The sequence below is a fragment of the Cnephaeus nilssonii genome (genome assembly GCF_951640355.1).
Source record: "Cnephaeus nilssonii genome assembly, chromosome: 15".
Classification (NCBI taxonomy): Eukaryota; Metazoa; Chordata; class Mammalia; order Chiroptera; family Vespertilionidae; genus Cnephaeus; species Cnephaeus nilssonii.
In genome coordinates, this window is record NC_137086.1 from 34,633,131 (window position 1) to 34,652,417 (window position 19,287).

Sequence of the window (19,287 nt, forward strand, 5' to 3'; positions counted from 1 at the left end):
AGAGGGTAGTACAGAGGTCTGATGAGAGGTGGGGGTGGCTTAGACCAGCAGGTGGAAGTGATGAGAGGTTGTTCAACTGAGATCTATTTTGAAGATGGAATTGCTATAACTTGTGGTTAGATTGATTCTATGATTCAATGATGATTTCTGGGTATTCAACCTGAGCAAAATCTAGGCTAACAAACTGAGATGGACAAGATGGCGGTAGGAGCAGATGTGAGAGATAAAATGAAGTCCTATATTGAAAAGGTCCAATATAAGGCGCCTATTGGACTTCCAATTGGAAATGTCAGGTAGACAAATGGACTTATGCAGCTATAGAGCTCCAAGGTGTGGCAGAGATTGGAGCTGAAGATACATGTTTGGAAGATAATGGTGGGTAGATCTCCCTGCTAGGAGGTCACACTCAACCTGTGTGATCCTGTCTCCCTTTGTTTTTTGTTTTTTTTCTTCTTTTTTTTAATAGGCTAAGAATTTCTAGGAAAAGGGAAATGATCGTTGGGACAACAGAGGCAGTTAAATCATCTCTTAATACGTTCTCCTTTGTCCCCATCTTCGGCCCTAATCATCAGTGCCAGGAGCACAGGAGCTCTGACCTTAAACAGTCAATACGGTATTTCAAAGATATACCTTTCAGGAGAGAAGAGAAATGGAGCCATCGCTGGAGGAGAATGTGGGCTCAGGGAGGTATTTTCTTAACTGGGAAATGTCGCCAGAGAAAAAGACTCACTGCAGGAGCAAGACCTTGAGGAGGCAAGAGATGAGGGACCAGTGTATAAGTGGTGCCTGTGGCGGAGTGCGGCATTCATCACTACAGGAAGCAGCACCTGCACAGCCTCCCAAGGCAGGTATGTTTGAAGATTTTGAGAGCATTCTCTGCTGATTGTTTTTACTTATTGGGTGAAAAAAGGAGCCAGGCCAACAGCTCAGGGTGAATAGGAGAGAACTGATACTGACAGTGAGATGGCAGAGGAAAAGGTAGGAAATAGTCATTTCAGAAGAAGAGACTGACTTGACTATGGCAACGTGCAGGGCAGCTGGACAAGGCCGCGGGCTCCCGGGATTCAGCTGCGTTGGCTCAATTATGGGCTTTTCTTCAGCTGCATCCTGCTGCTCGGGGGCAGCAGGGAGTGGGGGGAGTGATGGGTTGAATCAGAGCTGAGGTTTTGCGAGGGAAATACGGAGGGAGAGTGAATATTATGCAAGAGTGTCATTTTAGGGATGAACCACGGGATCCAAGCTGAGTAAGGTGGGGACTACGGACACAGGAGGGCTGCAGGGAAGGAAAGCCAGGTGAGGCTGGTGGAGCAGAAGTCCCAGTGAGGAGGAAGGCTGCTGGGCCTCCTAAAGACTGAACATGGGGGCGCTTTCCCTAGAGTCCCTCCACACTGCAGTACACCTGTTTCCGCTGTTCCTGCTGGGATTCCGTAGCCCTGCTGCACTCCCCACCTTTCTGTTAGGTCCAACCGCAGTCAGGTAAGTGGTCTCTGCCACCTCAGGGGGTTGCCACCTCAATCCCTCTGAGGGTGAGATTCCTAAGTTCCCGCCCTGCCTCATTTTCACTGGGGGGAGAGAAACTATTTCCTTTTACTCCTCATTTTTCTTCCCTGCTCCTGGTTACCTTCCTCCCTTACATCCACCTCTCTCTCCGTGGGCCACCTGAGGCCCAGTACAAACTTTTTCTCTCCAAACAACCCCCTGACTCCTTCCCCACTGGCACTTCCTGCACCACAGTTGTGTCCTAGTTTTCCTGTTGACTACTTTTCTGTGCCTCAAATTAGAATAATGAGTAGGTGCAGACAAAGTCTACAGGGCAAGGGCTGCCATCCTCTTCACAGGAAGTGACTGGCAATAGTATGGAAGGCATTCAGTCTGCAATAGCACACGCAGCCGGAGAGAGCCTCGTGCTGTGTGCATCTCTCACGACAGCATCGTTATTTGGGAGCTTGTCTTGCTCAGGATGATGGCTAATGCAGGGCAGTAGCTGGCTCTGGCCATGTAATGGAAAGCCCCAAATTCATAAGGAAGAATGGATTACTAATCTGTCAAAAGAACAGAAGGGATTTGTTTTCTGCACAAATTCAAGGATCTCCTCTGGCTCCAAATGTTTTCAATTTTCTTTAAAGTAATTATTATATTTTCTATAATAGCAATGCTTTTATTTGAGCGAAGACCATTCATTGTATCTCAAAGTCCATTCTCTTCTTTTTAAACAATAGTACCCCTAATTTTTTTATAAATTTCTTTTTTTCAAATATCTTTTTATTGATTTCAGAGAGAGGAAGGGAGAGGGAGAGAGAGATAGAAACTTCAATGGTGAGAATCACGGATTGACTGCCTCATGCATGCCCCCTACTGGAGATCGAGCCCGCAACCAGGCATGTGCCCTGACCTGGAATTGAACCGTGACCTCCTGGTTCATGTAGTACTCCTAATTTTTAGCTGGCCATCAGAATAAAAACTATATTTCCCAAAACTCCCTTGCAGGGAGGTGTGGCCATATGTCTAAATTCTGAGCACAATGGGAAGTGACTTCTGGTCACACTCTTTGTGGGAACCCCTTTCACGTCCCACGTGGTTCAGGGTTCCGGTTCAGGGTTCGGGTTCTGGAGAAGGCCGCACACAAATGAAAGAGACTAGAAAAGTATTAATTTGGGAATATTGGGGGCCAGGCGGGAGCCCACCTCTAGTGGAAGGACTACCACCTTGCTTTGGCCTTGCCATCCCTTTTATTCAGGTTTGGGATATACCCGTTGCCCTTAGGCAGATTATCTTATCAGTAGGATTTACATGATTATTTGGTGGGGAAGTTGCCTGTTATCATTGTCTTAATTAGATCGGGAGTGGTTGGCTCTGACCTTGCAGAGCTTCAAGGTTGACCAGCCTTCCACATCTTTCTATTAGTGAGACAGTGATCAGTTTCCGGCAACTCTTAAAGGTAAGGGATGTGCCACTGCGTCACCCTTCCCACTGCTTCCATCCTACTGCTTGGAATGGCAAAGCAACAGGCAGAGGAGCCACGGTGCCCAGGTGGTCCTACGGAGAGAGCCACCATGCCTGCCCTGGACCACCTTCACAGGGGAGAAATCAACTTCTCTCTTGTTCAACCCACTGTTATCTGGGGGCTCTGTTACATGCCTCTGACATTATATCCTAACAGCCTCATCCTTCTCTTCCTTTAGCCATGTATGTGTCAAACACGTACAAAATGCCCAATTCATGCTTTGACCTTCCCATCCTTCACTCCATTCTTGAATCCATCATTGATAAAATTGTCACTTTGGTGATTTTCTCCTCAACATTGGGAAATTTTAAATTGTATCTAAGATAGGGATGAGTCTTCTTTCTGAATGTCTTGTGTCTACAAATGCAATGGCGAGATCCTATTCCCAAACTTCTGGGGGTAAATGGAAGTGTTTAGGTAAGTCAAATAGCAAATATTGGAGTAATTGAACAACAATCTTTGAATAGTCATCTTTAAACAGTTGTGTTTAAAGAGCACAACTGAGCATTCTAATAGAAATAACTTCCTTTTCAAGATGCTATCTTGCCCTTTCCCCATTTGTATTGTTATTGCTAAACCTCCCAATTTTAATTACCACTTAATTATCTTTATCTACAGTTGAGTGCCCCCTCCCTTCTGTTGGAAAGCCTATTATATATAAACCAAACCATGGGTAATTACCTATCAAAAGCAGATTTATCTAAATTCCCACTGAAACTAGGTGAGACAGTTTCTTTAAGTCATAAAATCACTGAAAATTAGATCTAGGAAAAAAGGACAGCATTGAATTTGAATTTATAGAACCAACAACGTTATAGTTACCCTAAGGAATCAATTCTTATCCACATTGACTGCTGTGGGAGTATGGAATCTCAATTCTAGATTCATCGTCTAGATTGTATATTGTGGCAGATACCATGGGTGGATTCACTCACCCCTTTACTTGCCTTTCTCTACTACAGAAGCTGGGGGACGGGGTGGGGGGGAATAAAACTTCATGTTCTCAGCTCCTTCTCAACCCCTCACAGTAAGGAGACACCATCAGTTTTGGCCAATGAGACATATGTAGAAATCTCCTATTTAAAAACATAAATTACCAGTATTTCCACTCTTAGGTACTGTATATACCAAAAAAAAAAATTGAAAACAGGGACTCAGATACTTGTGCTAGTATACCCACATTCACAATGGCCAAAGGGTGGAAACAATACAAGTATCCATCAACAAATGAGCACATCAACAAAACGTGATGTATACACACAATGAAATATTAGTCAGCCATAAAAGGAATGAACTCTGATGCATGCTGCAAACGGGATGAACCTTGGAAATGTTCTGCTAAGTGAAATAAGCCAGACACAAAGGACGGTATTGTATGAGGCACCTAGAATGGGCAAATGCATTGAGACAGAAATTACCAGGGGCTGGGGGTAAGTGGGAATGAGGACCTGTTGTCTAATGGGTACAGAATTTATATTGGGGACAATAAAATAGTTCTGGAAACGGATAGAGGTGGTGGTTGCACAACATCGTTTACTTAATGCCACTGAATTGTACATTTAAAATGGTTAAAGTGTTAAATTTTATGTTATATATATATGTGTATATATATATATATATACACACACACACACATATATATATACATATATATATAATTTTACCACAATAAAAATATGAATAAAAAATGTATGCCTAATTTTTACTTAACGAATTACAAGTCTGGCTCATCTCGATCCTGCATTTTGCTTAAAGATTCAATATGCTACTGATCTTAAATAGAATTCTAACTCCATTCTGTATTGTTATTGCTAAACCTCCCGATTTCAATCATCATTTAATTATCTTTGCCTACAGTGGAGTGCCACCCCCTTCTGTTAGAAAGCCACTCCAGGTGACTTTAAGACAGCTCATCTTTACCCTGCGGCTACCTAAAGATAGAACCAACCATACACAAAGACAGAGGCTGTGGCTCCCTAAATTCTGTTTTGTTTCTCCACCGTGAAGACTTGGAGGACAGATGGAATACAGAAAGGAGGAAAGATGTACAACTTGCCACTTGGTGATGATGAAGAAAGGAGTCCCTCCTGGAGGTAGAACATACCCATGGCAGATGACCAAGAAGGGGAGATATTCTTTTTTGTTTTTTTAAATCCTCACCCAAGGATATGTTCTTACTGATTTTAGAGAGGGGGAGGGAGAGAGAGCGAGAAACGTCCATGTGAGAGAGAAACATCGATTGGTTGCCTCCCTTCCATGCCCCACCAGGGGATTGAACCTGCAACCCAGGTAGGTGCCCTGACCTGGAATCAAACCCACAGCCCCTTGGTGTTCAGGATGATGCTTCAACTAACTGAGCCACCTGGCCAGGGCAGAAGAGATATTCTCTACAGAAGTTTGAGATGCTCCTCCATTTCTGGGTGTCTTACCACAAGATTTTATCCGCCCATTTAGAAAGTGCAACCGTGAGGGGAAGGTGAGCCAGAAGATGGAGCGGCCATCATGGCCTGAACCTCTAGACCAGGCGTCCTCAAACTACGGCCCGCGGGCCACATGCGGGTGTTTTTGCCGTTTTGTTTTTTTACTTCAAAATAAGATATGTGCAGTGTGCATAGGAATTTGTTCATAGTTTTTTTTTTAAACTATAGTCCGGCCCTCCAACGGTCTGAGGGACAGTGAACTGGCCCCCTGTTTAAGAAGTTTGAGGACCCCTGCTCTATACTCAGAGGCTCTCTCCTCATTTCCTCTGGGTTCCAGGTCCCTGCTTGACACATGGTTCTTACTTTGCTAATAATAATAAGCTAATAGCCCTAGCTGGTTTGGCTCAGTGAATAGAGCGTCAGCCTGCGGACTGAAGGGCCCAGGGTTCGATTCTAGTCAAGGGCACATGCCTGGGTAGTGGGCTCGATCCCCAGTAGGGGGCATGCAGGAGGCAGCAGATCAATGATTCTCATCATTGATGTTTCTCTCTCTCTCCCCCTCTCCCTTCCTCCCTGAAATCAATAAAAATATATTTAAAAAAAAAATAAGCTAACAGTTGTTAAGTGCTTGCTTTGCCAGGCACTGCTAGAAGCATTTTACACATATTAATTACCTCATTTAAATCTTACAAGATCCCGGTCAGGTACATCCATATTATTATTTCCACTTTACAGATGAGAAAATTAGAGCAAAGAAAAGTTTGGATAATCTGTCCAAGATCATACAGATAACAAGTGGCAGAGTCAAGATTGGAAGCCAGACCCTCTGGCCCCAGATTCCTTGTACTTAATCACAACTTTATGCTGCTTCTTACATCCCACAGATAATTGTTCCCCTGGGTAGTGTCTTAGTCCCTATCTGTGCTTTAACTTCAAAATATTTCTAAGTAGCACTGTCTCTGCCATCATTATGGGTTATTTACAGGAACAAAACTAATGTATGTCTCTGTGTGTGATTATACAAGTCAAATAACTTTCTATTTCTTTTTTTTTTTTTTCAATCCTCACCCTGAGGATATTTTTCCATTTTGGAGAGAGTGGAAGAGAGAGGAAAGGACAGAGAGAAATATCGATGTGAGAGAAACACAACAATTAGTTGCCTCCTGCTCGGAACCTGGGGGCCCGGGCCAGGGAGGAGCCTGCAACTGAGGTACCTGCCCTTGACCGGAATTGAACCCAGGACCCTTTGGTTCACAGGCCAACGCTCTATCCACTAAGCCAAACTAGATAGGGCTCTATTTCGTAATTATATTAATTAAGGTAATATCAGCAACTATTATGGTACAACTCCAAACTCTTATTTGCCTAACAATGGAAATCTAATTCTTGCTAAAGTAAAGTGCGAAAATAGGTGTTCCTAGTCAGATATGATTCTTGCAAACATCTTACGGCTCCACCATCTCAGAAACTCATGGCCTCTGAGGTCACCATGCTCTTCTGGGTCAAGCGGGAAAGAGAAAGAGCAGGGAGGCTCATCTGCTAGAGGTTATTATGGGCCAGGCCTGGGAGTGGCACACATTACCTGGGCCAATGGCTACAACTCAGTCTCCCAACCACATCCAACCTCAAAGGAGGCTGGGAAATGTCAACCAGCTGTGAACCCCAGGAAAGAAGGAAACGAGTTTTGAGTGAACACTTGGCAGTCTCTGCCCTAATAGTCTTCCCACCCAATAATGCATCTTCAAGGGAAGGTTTTCCCCAATCCTCCACTAGGCTACATCGATTCTTACCTACCCGTACGCCTTTTTTAACCGCATAGATTTAAAAGCCACAAGTGATCCAGGGCAGTTTGAAGCTTTCCCTGATTGCTCCCACAGAGAGGTATCAGCTCAGGTCTGATAATATAATCAAACACGTACCTATTCCCCAGTTGTCAACACTTTTGTGAAGCTTGTATTTTAACACTGTTGTGTGTAAACATTATCTTCCAACAAATAAGATCATGATCTAAACCAGCAGGAAATGGAGTTATGATTTTAACCCCTTCTCCATTTAATTTATACTTTAACTAGTGGCCCAGTGCACGGATTCATGCACACTGAAAGGAAAATAATTAGAATAAATATTTTAATATTGCTATTGCCCTTTCTCTGTAATGGAAGTGTCAGAGCCGCCGCTGGTCGCCATCTGCGGGGCGATCAGGCCCCTGCTCTCACCCACCTTGGCCTGGTGCCACCCGCTCACCTGCTCCACCATCCCACCGTGGTCCCGGGGCCAACTGGGGCTGGCAGTGCCTCCACTGCCGCCCACTGCCAGCACTGCGTCACCCATGCCCACCATGTTCCGCATCACCCCCTGGTGGTCAGTGCACGTCATAGCAAGCGGTCGGACTCCCGGTCAACCACCCACCCGAGGGGACAATTTGCATATTAGGCTTTTATTATAAAGGATAGTCTGACTTTTAGGTTAACCAAATGCATGTTTATATGTCATACCAGATAAAAAGAGGATGGTAGTGGGTCTCTCTATCAAAACAAGGAATGACCCCAAAAAGCAATTAGTCTGCATGTCTACTATCAGACAAAAGAACATATTTATTCCCTGCACATTAGCAGTATATGATGACTTTTAAAGAAAAATCCCATTCCTTAAAAATCTAGCATGACATATCCATAAATTTAGTTGGTACTTGCTATAAATACACCTCTTGCAACTATGCCAAAAACCTATATTTAAATAAGAACCAACAGGCAGTTGGTCAGAGTTGAAGAGAGTAACAGCCATGTTCAGACAACACGATTATGGGTGACTTATTTTCTCTTTCCAAAATTTTCTCTGATGTTTTTATGTTATATTATCAATTATTTTAAAAAAATTTATTGCTATCCCCCCCCCCCCAAAAAAAAAGAAAGGAAAACAAAGAAAAGGAAGAATCCTTTCCTGTCCTTAATACAACAGCAACAAGTCTTCCTTCTCCAATGAGAAAGTTACCATTTCTGTCTAGTTTGGCAGAGGGTGAGTAGTTCTAACGTGCCGTGAAGGACTTTAAAAATGATAGTTCCCTGATAAGGACGGAGGGAAATTAATTTTTTAGAGATGGACAAAAGCACACTTTGCTAGAGGAAACTCACACACTGGTCAGTCTTTTCCCAACACGGCGGCTGCCCGAAGCCTGCTCCCCTGGCCAGCATTTTCATTATTAAGAAGCTGAGAGGTGAAGGTACCCTTTGACTTAGAGAATATTTTATTGGTAGGAGCTCCAAAGAGATCCTTTCTTTAAATATTCACTGTGTTCAGCATTCTCTGTCACCTCAGGGAATTACTGAGCACTCCAGGAAAGTCTGCTTTGCATCCTTAGGCAAAGGTTAGCCGTTTCAGGGGGTTGGTGGATGTGATGTGTTTTCTTATGGGCAACAGAATTCTGTCCCTGAAAATCGCTTTTTTTTCTACAAGGTCTTTCAAACTGCCTGAACATCCTTGAGAATCCTCAGCTCATCAGTGAGTATCAAAAAAAAGTGTCACCTGAATCCAAGCCCATGCTTTCCTACGCTTATTAAAAACATTTGTTTTTAGGGCCATATTAGGTGGTGGGGAGTCCTCGCCTCACCTACTTAGATGTAACTTCACACCCAAGAAGACTGAGGGGCCCTTGAAGCTTCCCCGAGAGGCCGAGTCAGGCACTCGGGGCTCTGCCCCTCATTTATTCTGATATTTCGAGCTGAGACAGATGCAGAGAATTAGTCTAGCTCTCCATATCCTGTGTTCATAATCCAGTATTTATGTCCAACAAATCCTTTACATATATGGAAGTTACCCACCAGCAGAAGATGATACTTAGGATGAATAACTAGGTTTTGGCTATCAAAAACATTACGCAGGAGAAAAAATAGGAATCCACACATGCTGACGGGTCGGGAAAATGTCCCTACTTCTTGTTGGCAGACAATTCTCCGTGAGTCCCCTGTGTTTCTGCTCCACCCGTGTCGGCTTTTATTCCAGATTATCTGTCCCAGTGCACAGTCTTAGAAGATAGGGGTAGTGTCTCCCTCAAGGACAGAGTGAAGATCTGGTTGCCGTCCTCCAGGATAATAAAAATAATGTTTCTCTCCAGGGCAACGTTTGAACAGGCTTGCAAGCAATCCCCTGTCAGACTGGTGGTTTCCCAAGCTCATGGTCCCTCCCCGGCGATGCAAAGCCCCTGTGTGTTCGGCATCCCCTGTGGGACTCGGGCAGCAAGGCGAATGGTGGAAACAGGGAGATCATGCTGCCTACTGTGCCATAGGTCGTGAAGTCCTGTGTTTCTGACCCAGGAGCCTCATGGCTTCTTCCAACAGCCAGGAAACTGGCAGGCTATCTCATTAATTTGAAAGGAGGGTAAAACATGAAAGCCTTCACCATTCTTGACTCTTGTTCTTAAAAAATATATATGTGTGTATGTGTGTGTGTGTGTGTGTGTGTGTGTGTGTGTGTATTTTATTGATTTTAGAGAGAGAGGAAGGGAGGGAGATAGAGAGAGGGAGGAAGAGAGAAAAACATTGATCGTTTCCTCCTACTGGGGACTGAGCCCACAACCCAGGCAAGTGCCCTGACGGGGAATTGAACCAGCAACCTCTTGGTGCCTGGGATGACTCTCAACCAACTGAGCCACACCAGCAGGGCCATTCTTGACTCTTCTAACAAGAGGTAGCCCACTGTCAGGATGAGGACTCTCCTTAACCAAAGGAGAAGGGCACTTTAATTTATAAGCAAAACAAATAGGTATGTATGATGGCTAAGTATTAATATGTGCCTTCCACTCATATGTACTTACCTCTGATGACTTGCTATAATAAAACATTCCCTACACTTACCAAATTAACATCAACTCCACACAGACATATGAATAGTGTTCCCTGGATGTCTTTAACAAATGTAACGCCACTATAAATACCAGCAATGTGGACTGGCTACACACTTACTTTTGAAAGGAGATTTTTCCCTAAGGGAGCTGGTCTTATTCTCATCCAATAGATCAGAGTGTCTCCAGGAAAAGATGGTACTTCAAGGAATGAACCCATAATTCCAGAGATGCAAGAATGGTTCAACATCTGCAAGTCATCAGTGTGATCTACCATAGTAACAAAATGAAGGATAAAAATCATATGATCATCTCAATAGATGCAGAAATAGCATCTGACAAAATTCAACAACCATTTATGATTTTTTTAAAAACTCCACAAAGCACAAAGTGGGTACAGAGGGAGTACGTCTCAGCATAATAAAGGCCACATATGACGAGTCCACAGCTAACATCATCCTCAAAGCTGAAAGCCTTTCCTCTAAGATCAGGACTAAGACACGGGTGCTCATTCTTGCCACTTACTCAACATCCTATTGGAAGACCTAGTCAAGGCAATTAGGCAAGAAAAAGACATAAAAGGCATCCAAATTGGAAAGAAAGACATAAAAATGTTACTAATTGCAGATGTCATGATATTACACAGGGGTGGGCAAAAGTGGGTTTATAGTTGTGAGTATATAAAACACAGTTTATTCTTTTATTATTATTTATTAATCATTGTATTATTTCCAGATGAACAATTGTAAACCTAGTTTTACCCACCTCTGTATATAGAAAACCCTAAAAAAATCCATCAAAAATTTTAGAACTAATAAACAAATTCAATAAAGTTGCAGGATACAAAATCAATACACAAAAATCTGTTGTGTTTCTATACACTAATAATGAAGAATAAAAAAATCCATTTACAATTTCATTAAAAATAATAAAATACTTAGGAATAAATTTAACTAAGGAATTGAAACACCTGTATATTGAAAACTAGAAGACATTAATGAAATAAATTAAAGGATACACAAATAAATGGAAAGATATTGTATGCTCATGGATTGAAAGAATCAATATTGTTAAAATATTCATACTACCCAAAGCAATCTACACATTCAATGTAATCTCCATCAAAATTCCAATGGCATTGTTCAAAGAAATAGAACAAATGATCCTAAAATTTATATTAGACCACACACACACACACACACACACACACACACACACACCCCTTGAACAACCAAAGCAATCTTGAGAAAGAAGAACAAAGCTAGAAGCATCATGCTCCTTGATTTCAAACTATATTACAAAGCTTAATGATAATCAAAACAGTATGGTATTGGCATTAAAACAGACACAGTGATCAATGGAACAGAATAGAAAGTCCAGCAAAAAACCTGTATATATGGTCAATTAATTTACAACAAAGGAGCCAAGAATATACAATGGGAAAAAAGACAGTCTATTTCATAAGTGGTACTGGGAAAACTGGACAACCACATGCAAATGAATGAAACTCAACCACTGTCTCATACCATGCACAAAAAAATAAGTCAAAAAAGATTAAGACTTGAACATAGGACCTGAAGCCATAAAACTCCTAGAAAAAAAACAACATGGGCAGTAAGCTCCTTGTTATAGGTCTTAGTGATTTTTTTTAATCACCAAAAGCACAAGCAACAAAAGAAAATATAAATAAGTAGGACTACCTCAAACTGAAAACCTTCTACACAGCAAAGGAAACCATCAACAAAATGAAAAGGCAACTTACTAAATCAGAAAATATTTGCAAATCATGTATCTGATAAGGGGCTAATATTTAAATATATAAAGAACTCACACAACTTAATAATAAACAATACAATTTAAAAATGGGAAGATCTGAATAGACATTTTCCAAAGAAGACATACACGTGGCCAACAGGCACAGGAAAAATGCTTAACATCATTAATCACCAAGGAAATGCAAATCAAAACGACAGTGAAATATCACCTCATGCCTGTTAAAATGGCTATTTATTTAAAAAATAATAATAATAAGTGTTGGTGAGAGTGTGGAGGAAAGGGAACCTTTTGTGCACTCTTGGTGGAAATATAAATTGGTGCAGCCACTATGGAAAACAGCATGATGGTTTCTCAAAAAATTAAAAAATTCCAGCTGATGTTGCTCAGTGGTTGAGCATCAACCAGTGAACCAAGGGGTCACTGGTTCAATTCCTAGTCAGGGGATATGCCCGGGTTGCAGGCTCCATCCCTGGTAAGGGGTGTACAGGAGGCAGCCAATCAATGATTCCCTCTCTCATCATTGTTTCTATCTCTCTCTCCCTCTCCCTTCTTCTCACTCTAAAAACAATAAAAACATATTTTTAAAAAATTAAAAATAGAACTACAATATGAACCAGCAATTCCACTTCTGGGTATGTATCCAAAGAAAATGAAAAGATATATGCACCCCCATGTTTATTGCAGCATTATTTACAACTAGAGGCCCGATGCACAAAGATTCGTGCAAGAATGGCTGCTGGCATTGCCTTCCCCTGGCTGCTGGCATCGCCTTCGCTCCAGCCAGAGCCGCCTTTCTGCCATCCCACGCTGCCCAGAGGCCCAGAGCGGCTGGGGCGGTTCGGAAACCCTGCGTTGTCGCCATGGCAACAGCACAAGCGTCCCGCCCCCGGCCGCTCAGCACCTGTGTATGCAAATTAACCCATCATCTTTGTTGGGTTGATTTGCATACTCACTCCTGATTGGCTGGTGGGCGTCATGAAGGTACGATCAATTTGCATCTTTCTCTTTTATTAGTGTAGATAGCCAAGATATGGAAACAACCTAAGTGACCATTGATGGATTATGGATAAAGAAATTTTAGACACAATAAAATATTATTCAGCCATGAAAAAATAATGAAATCTTGCCATTTACAACAACATAGAAAGACTTCGAGGGCATTATGCTAAATGAAGTAAGTCAGACAGAAGACAAATATCATATGATCTCTCTTATATGTAGGATCCAAAAACAAAAAAACAACCAAACCCACAGATACAGAGAACAGATTGGTGTTTGCCAGACTGTTGTGTGGGAGGAATGGTCAAGGAAGTCAAAAGGTAAAAATGAAAAATAAAATTAAAAAACAACAAAAAATTATTAAACAGTGAGCAATCAAAACAGATGTCACCAAATCTATCCATAAAAAGTTCTTAATACAATTTTTAAAAGAGAGAATGAAAGCTGAGATGTTGGAAAACTTCTACTAAATCAAATAACACTCAACTAAGAAAAAATGAAGTACCTAAAAGCAGTATGCAAATATCTGAGTTATAAAATAGACCATTAATACTATGCCAGCCATATCTAAGGACACCCTGTAATTTTTAAAAAAAATAAATTACTGTCCATGTAAAGTGTTAATGTTTTCCTAAGAATGAAAGAATTAAGAAAACAAAACATGGTAGAGTCCAGCCATCTCCAAAAGTAACTGAATTTTTATACTGACTCATAAATTTGTTAGATAACTTTGACCTACACAGAATACATAGAATGTAGATATATTTAATCTTTTGCTTTAATAACAATCCAGGAAGAGTTTAGGAGAGAAATTTTTTTTCCAGTATCTATGCCTTGATTTTTAGGCTAATACAACCCAAGATTACGCGAAAAGACGTATGATTACATTAAATCAGATATTTGTAAGACATTGTTCTCACTTAATCCTAAGTATATTATGTATCTGCTGTAAACTAGGACAAAAAGCAAGTTTAGCAACTTCTAGTTTGTTCTTTACTCTCTTGCTTTTTGCTACAATGAGGGAGCCTTATAGTACAGCTGTACACTATTTCTCATCAGTATTATCATTTGTTACCATGTCCAGTGAGTTTTGGAAGAGGAGGGGCCAGTATATTTTAAAGATAACGTTTTAAATGGACATTGAATTCAATCCAAATTGAAATTTCTTAACTTTTTCTTTTCTTTCCTTTTTTAGAAACATCCCCTAAGGGATCAAACCCATTCATATAAAAGTTCAAATTACAATCACACTGCCACGCTGAAATACATTTTTAACCTTTAACATTTGCAAAAATAAACACATTTGAAAAGACACTGTATTACCAAAGTACATTAAAATAGGCACCATCATATTTTGTTTAATACAAGAGCAATTTGGTACAAGTCTACACAGAGCAATTGGGCAATATATCAGAATTTTAAATGCAAAAACCCTTTGGCTTCTAGGAACTTATCATACTTGCACATATGCAACAAAACATGTGCACAAGGTTATTGATTGAAGCATCGTTTGAAATAGCAAAGAATTGGAGCAACCCCAAAACAATGCAATATTGTACGACCATTAAAAAGGAATGGCAGGCCCACCCGGCATTGCTCAGTGGTTGAACGTGGACCTATGAACCAGTAGTTCTATATATGGTTTGATTCCTGGTCAGGCCAGATGCCCGGGTTGTGGCTCCATACCTAGTGTGGGGCGTGCAGGAGGCAGCCAATCAATGATTCTCTCTCTTCATTGATGTTTCTCTCTCTCTTTCCCTCTCCCTTACTCTCTGAAATCAATAAAAATATATATGTATATTTTTAAAGGAATGGCACAAATCTATCTATAATAATAAGAGCATAATATGCTAATTAGACCAGATGTCCTTCCGGACAAAGCCGGGGCTGCAAGGGAAGCCCAGGTCCCGGGTGCCAGAGGAAAGCTGGTGCCGGCAGCTAGGGGAAGGAAGGCCTACTCTTGCACGAATTTCATGCATCGGGCCTCTAGTATATAATAATATGGTAGGACCTCTAGCAAGGTGCAAAGGAGTATACCTAGTATGGTAGCATTTGTGTGAGAATTTTAAAATGGTATCTATGTACAGGAATGGGGAGAAGTAGGTTTATAGTTGTGAGTATGTGAAACACTGAGTTTATTCTTGTATTATTACTTAGTTATTAATTATTATATTATTTATTATTATTAACCTACTTTTACCCACCCCTGTATAGCTCCTTTGTACAGTTGTCCCCCCTTACCTGTGAGGAATACATTCCAAGACTCCCAGTGGATGACTGAAACCTTAGATAGTATCAAACCCTACATATATATATATGTTTTCTGTGTGTATACATTTTTATATGTTTCCATATCTTCCACCCACAAATGTAATGTCTTTTCCATCTTAACCAAGCACTTATCAGGCACTGTGGCCATAACATTTGCCATTTGAAGTGCAACAGAAAAACTAGCACAAACTTCTCTTTCCTTTTTCGCAATTTCATAGACACAAGATTCATTCTTACCGTAGATCTTAACCTCGGCGTATGACTTTTTTTTCTTTTCTTATCGTCAAGCACTTTCACCTTTTCACTTAAAGGAAGCACTTTATGACTTCTCTTTGGAATATCCGATAATTCTAGCATCACTAATCTTGCACTTTGGGGCATTACTAAGTAAAAGGAGGGTTACCTGGACACGATACAGGGGATCTGATAACCCAGGCGGCAACTAAGTGACTACGTCAGCAGCGTGGAGACAGACTCACGGATGATTCACGTCCAGGGTGAGACTGCGTGAGATTTCATCACGGCACTCAGAATGGCGTGCAATTTAAAACTTATGCATTTTTTTGTTTCAGGAATTTTCCATCTAATATTTTTGGACCACGTTGACCGCAGGTAACTGAGACCTCAGAAAGGGAAACCACGGATTAGGGAGGCCCACTGCAGTGCCTTGACTTGACGGGGCTGAACTACATTTCCCATAATTCCTTTCCCCGTACGGCTCCAGTTTGGGTGAGCCTCCAGAGAATTTTTGCACGCGATTTGGAAGGCAGAAGTCAGGCAGCAGCCATTTGCGTTGAATGCTTACAAAGTGGAAACGGGCACACACGTTAGTGCACACACATTAGTGCACACACGTTAGTGCACACACGTTAGTGCACACACGTTAGTGCACACACGTTAGTGCTCACCTGTTGGCCCGTCTCTGGCTGAGCGCAGCAGCCAGGCCTGCCACTGCTTCACTTTCCCCCTGTCTTCCCTGCCGCTTCAACAACTCTGGGCCCAGGTGAATGTTGGTTTAGTTCTGTGAAGGGTACCGGCTTCTGCAGGACACCACACCAACTCAGAGCAGTGAGAATTGATGGATGTTCCCATTTATCCTGGTAGATTCCAGCTCATGCTCATGGGTTCCAGCTTGCTCCCTCCTCTTTTATATCCGTCTTCCCTCAGCTATCTAGGCTGCAGATTCTAAGCTCTAGCACCAGACAGACAGACAACAGCCAAACAAGGACTGTTTAGCCATCTTCTGCAATTGCATAAGATTAAACCCCTACAACAAATCTGTGCGTGTACACATTTATGCACACAGTGTATATATTTACCCACACTCATATATAATATCTAAGACAAATAAGAAATTGGGCATTCAACTACTGTTGAATCTAGAGAAGAATAGAAGTAGGTTAACTAGGAAAGGGGAAGGAATGTATAACATTTGTGCTTTTAAGTGTTGTACCATGACTCTATTACCTATTTAAAGAAATAAACATTTGATATGTTTAAAAATTCTTTAGATTATCTTCTTCGTATTTGCCTGTAGAGATACAGAAATATTTACCCTTTGTTTCTATTTCTTTAAATAGGGTATGGTTTGCTTTCTATATTTATAAAGGTTTGCATGTCACAGGATACTTAAAGTTAGAAGGAAAGGGGAACTTACATGGTTTCTCTCTAGCATCAGCCCTGGGCAGAAGTGCACAAAGCTAGTAGATGGGTTCTCATGTGCCTTTGTCTCTTGCTATTTCTAACTTCCTCTGTCAAAGGATCCCATTTGTGGGGCCACCTAAGACGTATGGTACTTTAACTAAAAGTCCCTTAGAATGCCCTGAGAACTAGTCCGTCTTAAGACCTATATGTAATCAGCATAGATCATCAGTTATGACACCAGCATGAAGCACATTCTATCAAAAGAAGCTCATGTCTAAAGGAGACTTATGTATTTTAAACAATGAAGAATTTAAATTAAATAAATAAATAAATATAAATAAAGTTAAAAAAAAAAAAAGAAGAAGAAGAAGAAGCTCATGTCTGAACAGTCTGTTCAGTCCCCCTCTGCTCAACCATCCATCCTGCTGTAGTCAGAGTTCTAGAGAGGTTATTTTACTCAGGACGCTGGAAATAATAGAGAGAATCAGTTTAAAGAATCAAAGTAAGACTTGTGATAATGATAATTACTAATAACCATGAAACTCTTTATAATTTTCCAAGTGTTTCTATATACATCACTCATTTCTCAATCATATAATAATAGAACATATTTACTATATATCAAGGATTGTACAAAAATCTTGGCATACTCTGCTGAATCCTAAGGTTATCGTCATTAACCACAGTTTACAAATGAAGACATGAAGGCTTAAAGATATTGAAACTTACCCAAGACACCCAGGTAAGTGTTACAATTGAGTTTTAGACCCAGACCCACCTGACTACAGAGCCCATGCTCTTCGCTGGGTCACAGTACTGTCTCTTGCCATCGCCCTGTGAGGAAGGTAGGCCAAATTATTATCTCCATTTTACAAAAACTAAGGACCCAGAGGGGATGTGATTTGCCAAGGTCACAGAATGGAAATCAAAATAAGAACGCCTGATTCCATATATCACACTCTGGTTTACTTGACCTCAACTGATTATAATAGATCTATGGAGTGGAGCAAAAGTAGGTTTACAATTGTTCATCTATATATATAAAAGCTCAGCGACCAGGAAGGCAGAACAACTGCAACAACTGGTGGCTATTACGCGCACTGCGGCAGCCAACCAGACTGATCTGAGCCCCAATTGCACCCCACCCCCCAGCCGACCCAGCCCCCGATCGGCCCCCAATAACCTGATCAGGGGCAGTGCCGGCCACCAACTACCCATGGCCCCTCCCCCCCAAGGGCCCAGCCAGATGGGCCCCCATCGGGGCAGGCCGACTGGACCCCACCCATGCACGAATTTGTGCACTGGGCCTCTAGTATTAAAATAATAAAGAATAAACTCTGTGTTTCACATACTTACAACTGTAAAACTACTTTTGTCCCACCATGTACATGAATGCATTCTTGTTTGACCATGTCTTTCTTACAGATTAGTAAATTCTTCTAACTGTGAATAGCTGTAAATAGCTGTTGTGATCCTGAATAAGTCAATTTTTATTTCTTAGTGCCGGGCATTTGTTGTTTGTTTCTAGGGCATCTCATAGGGCCTTAAGGTTGGCACAGAAGTTCTTGGACTCCTGCAATGTCCTTGAATTTAATTCTTGTGACACTTCTGTACTCCTACTGCTTCTTCTATAGACTTTTCTCCCCTTCTCCTTACCTCCAGAACTTATTATCTCTGCAAAGGCTTGCTTTCTTAAAAAGGGGAAATAATCCCTGAGGGATACAAAAAATGCAGAGTGGAACGAGGTGCACTAGAAAGGGTAAGTATGTGGCTAATGTATATGAAGATTAGCTGCCTCAAACAATATCTTATGTGGCTTGAAATATATAGAGGCAATAGCCCATGAGGCAGGAGGGAGAACTAAAAGGAATTTAAGTATTTTAATTAAAATAAATGTGGTCATATACATTTCAAGGAATATCAGAAAATAAATTATCAGAAATAAATTATTGAACACATCTTTATGATAAATTAATGAAAGTAGTCAAGATCAAAACTATGTAGATCTGATATAATTATTTTTTAATAAATTATTTAAAACATAAGTAAATCTCTATGCTGTTTTTCATTAATTTATAAAAGTGGAATGTAAGATGTAGCTAAAATAACAGCTTTCTAAAGCAAGGAGTGGGATAGTCTTTCAGTAAATACGTGCATGTATATGTACTGTAATGCTGGCTTTTGGAAATAATGTGTTTTTAAAATTATATATAAAATTCAAAAATAATTCCATATATATTGTGATGAGACACTGTGTATTTAGTAGCGGAAAAAAACTCTTTGAGCAGTTTAGGTTGATGATACTGATCCTGGCCATTGCAGAGTATCCTGGCATT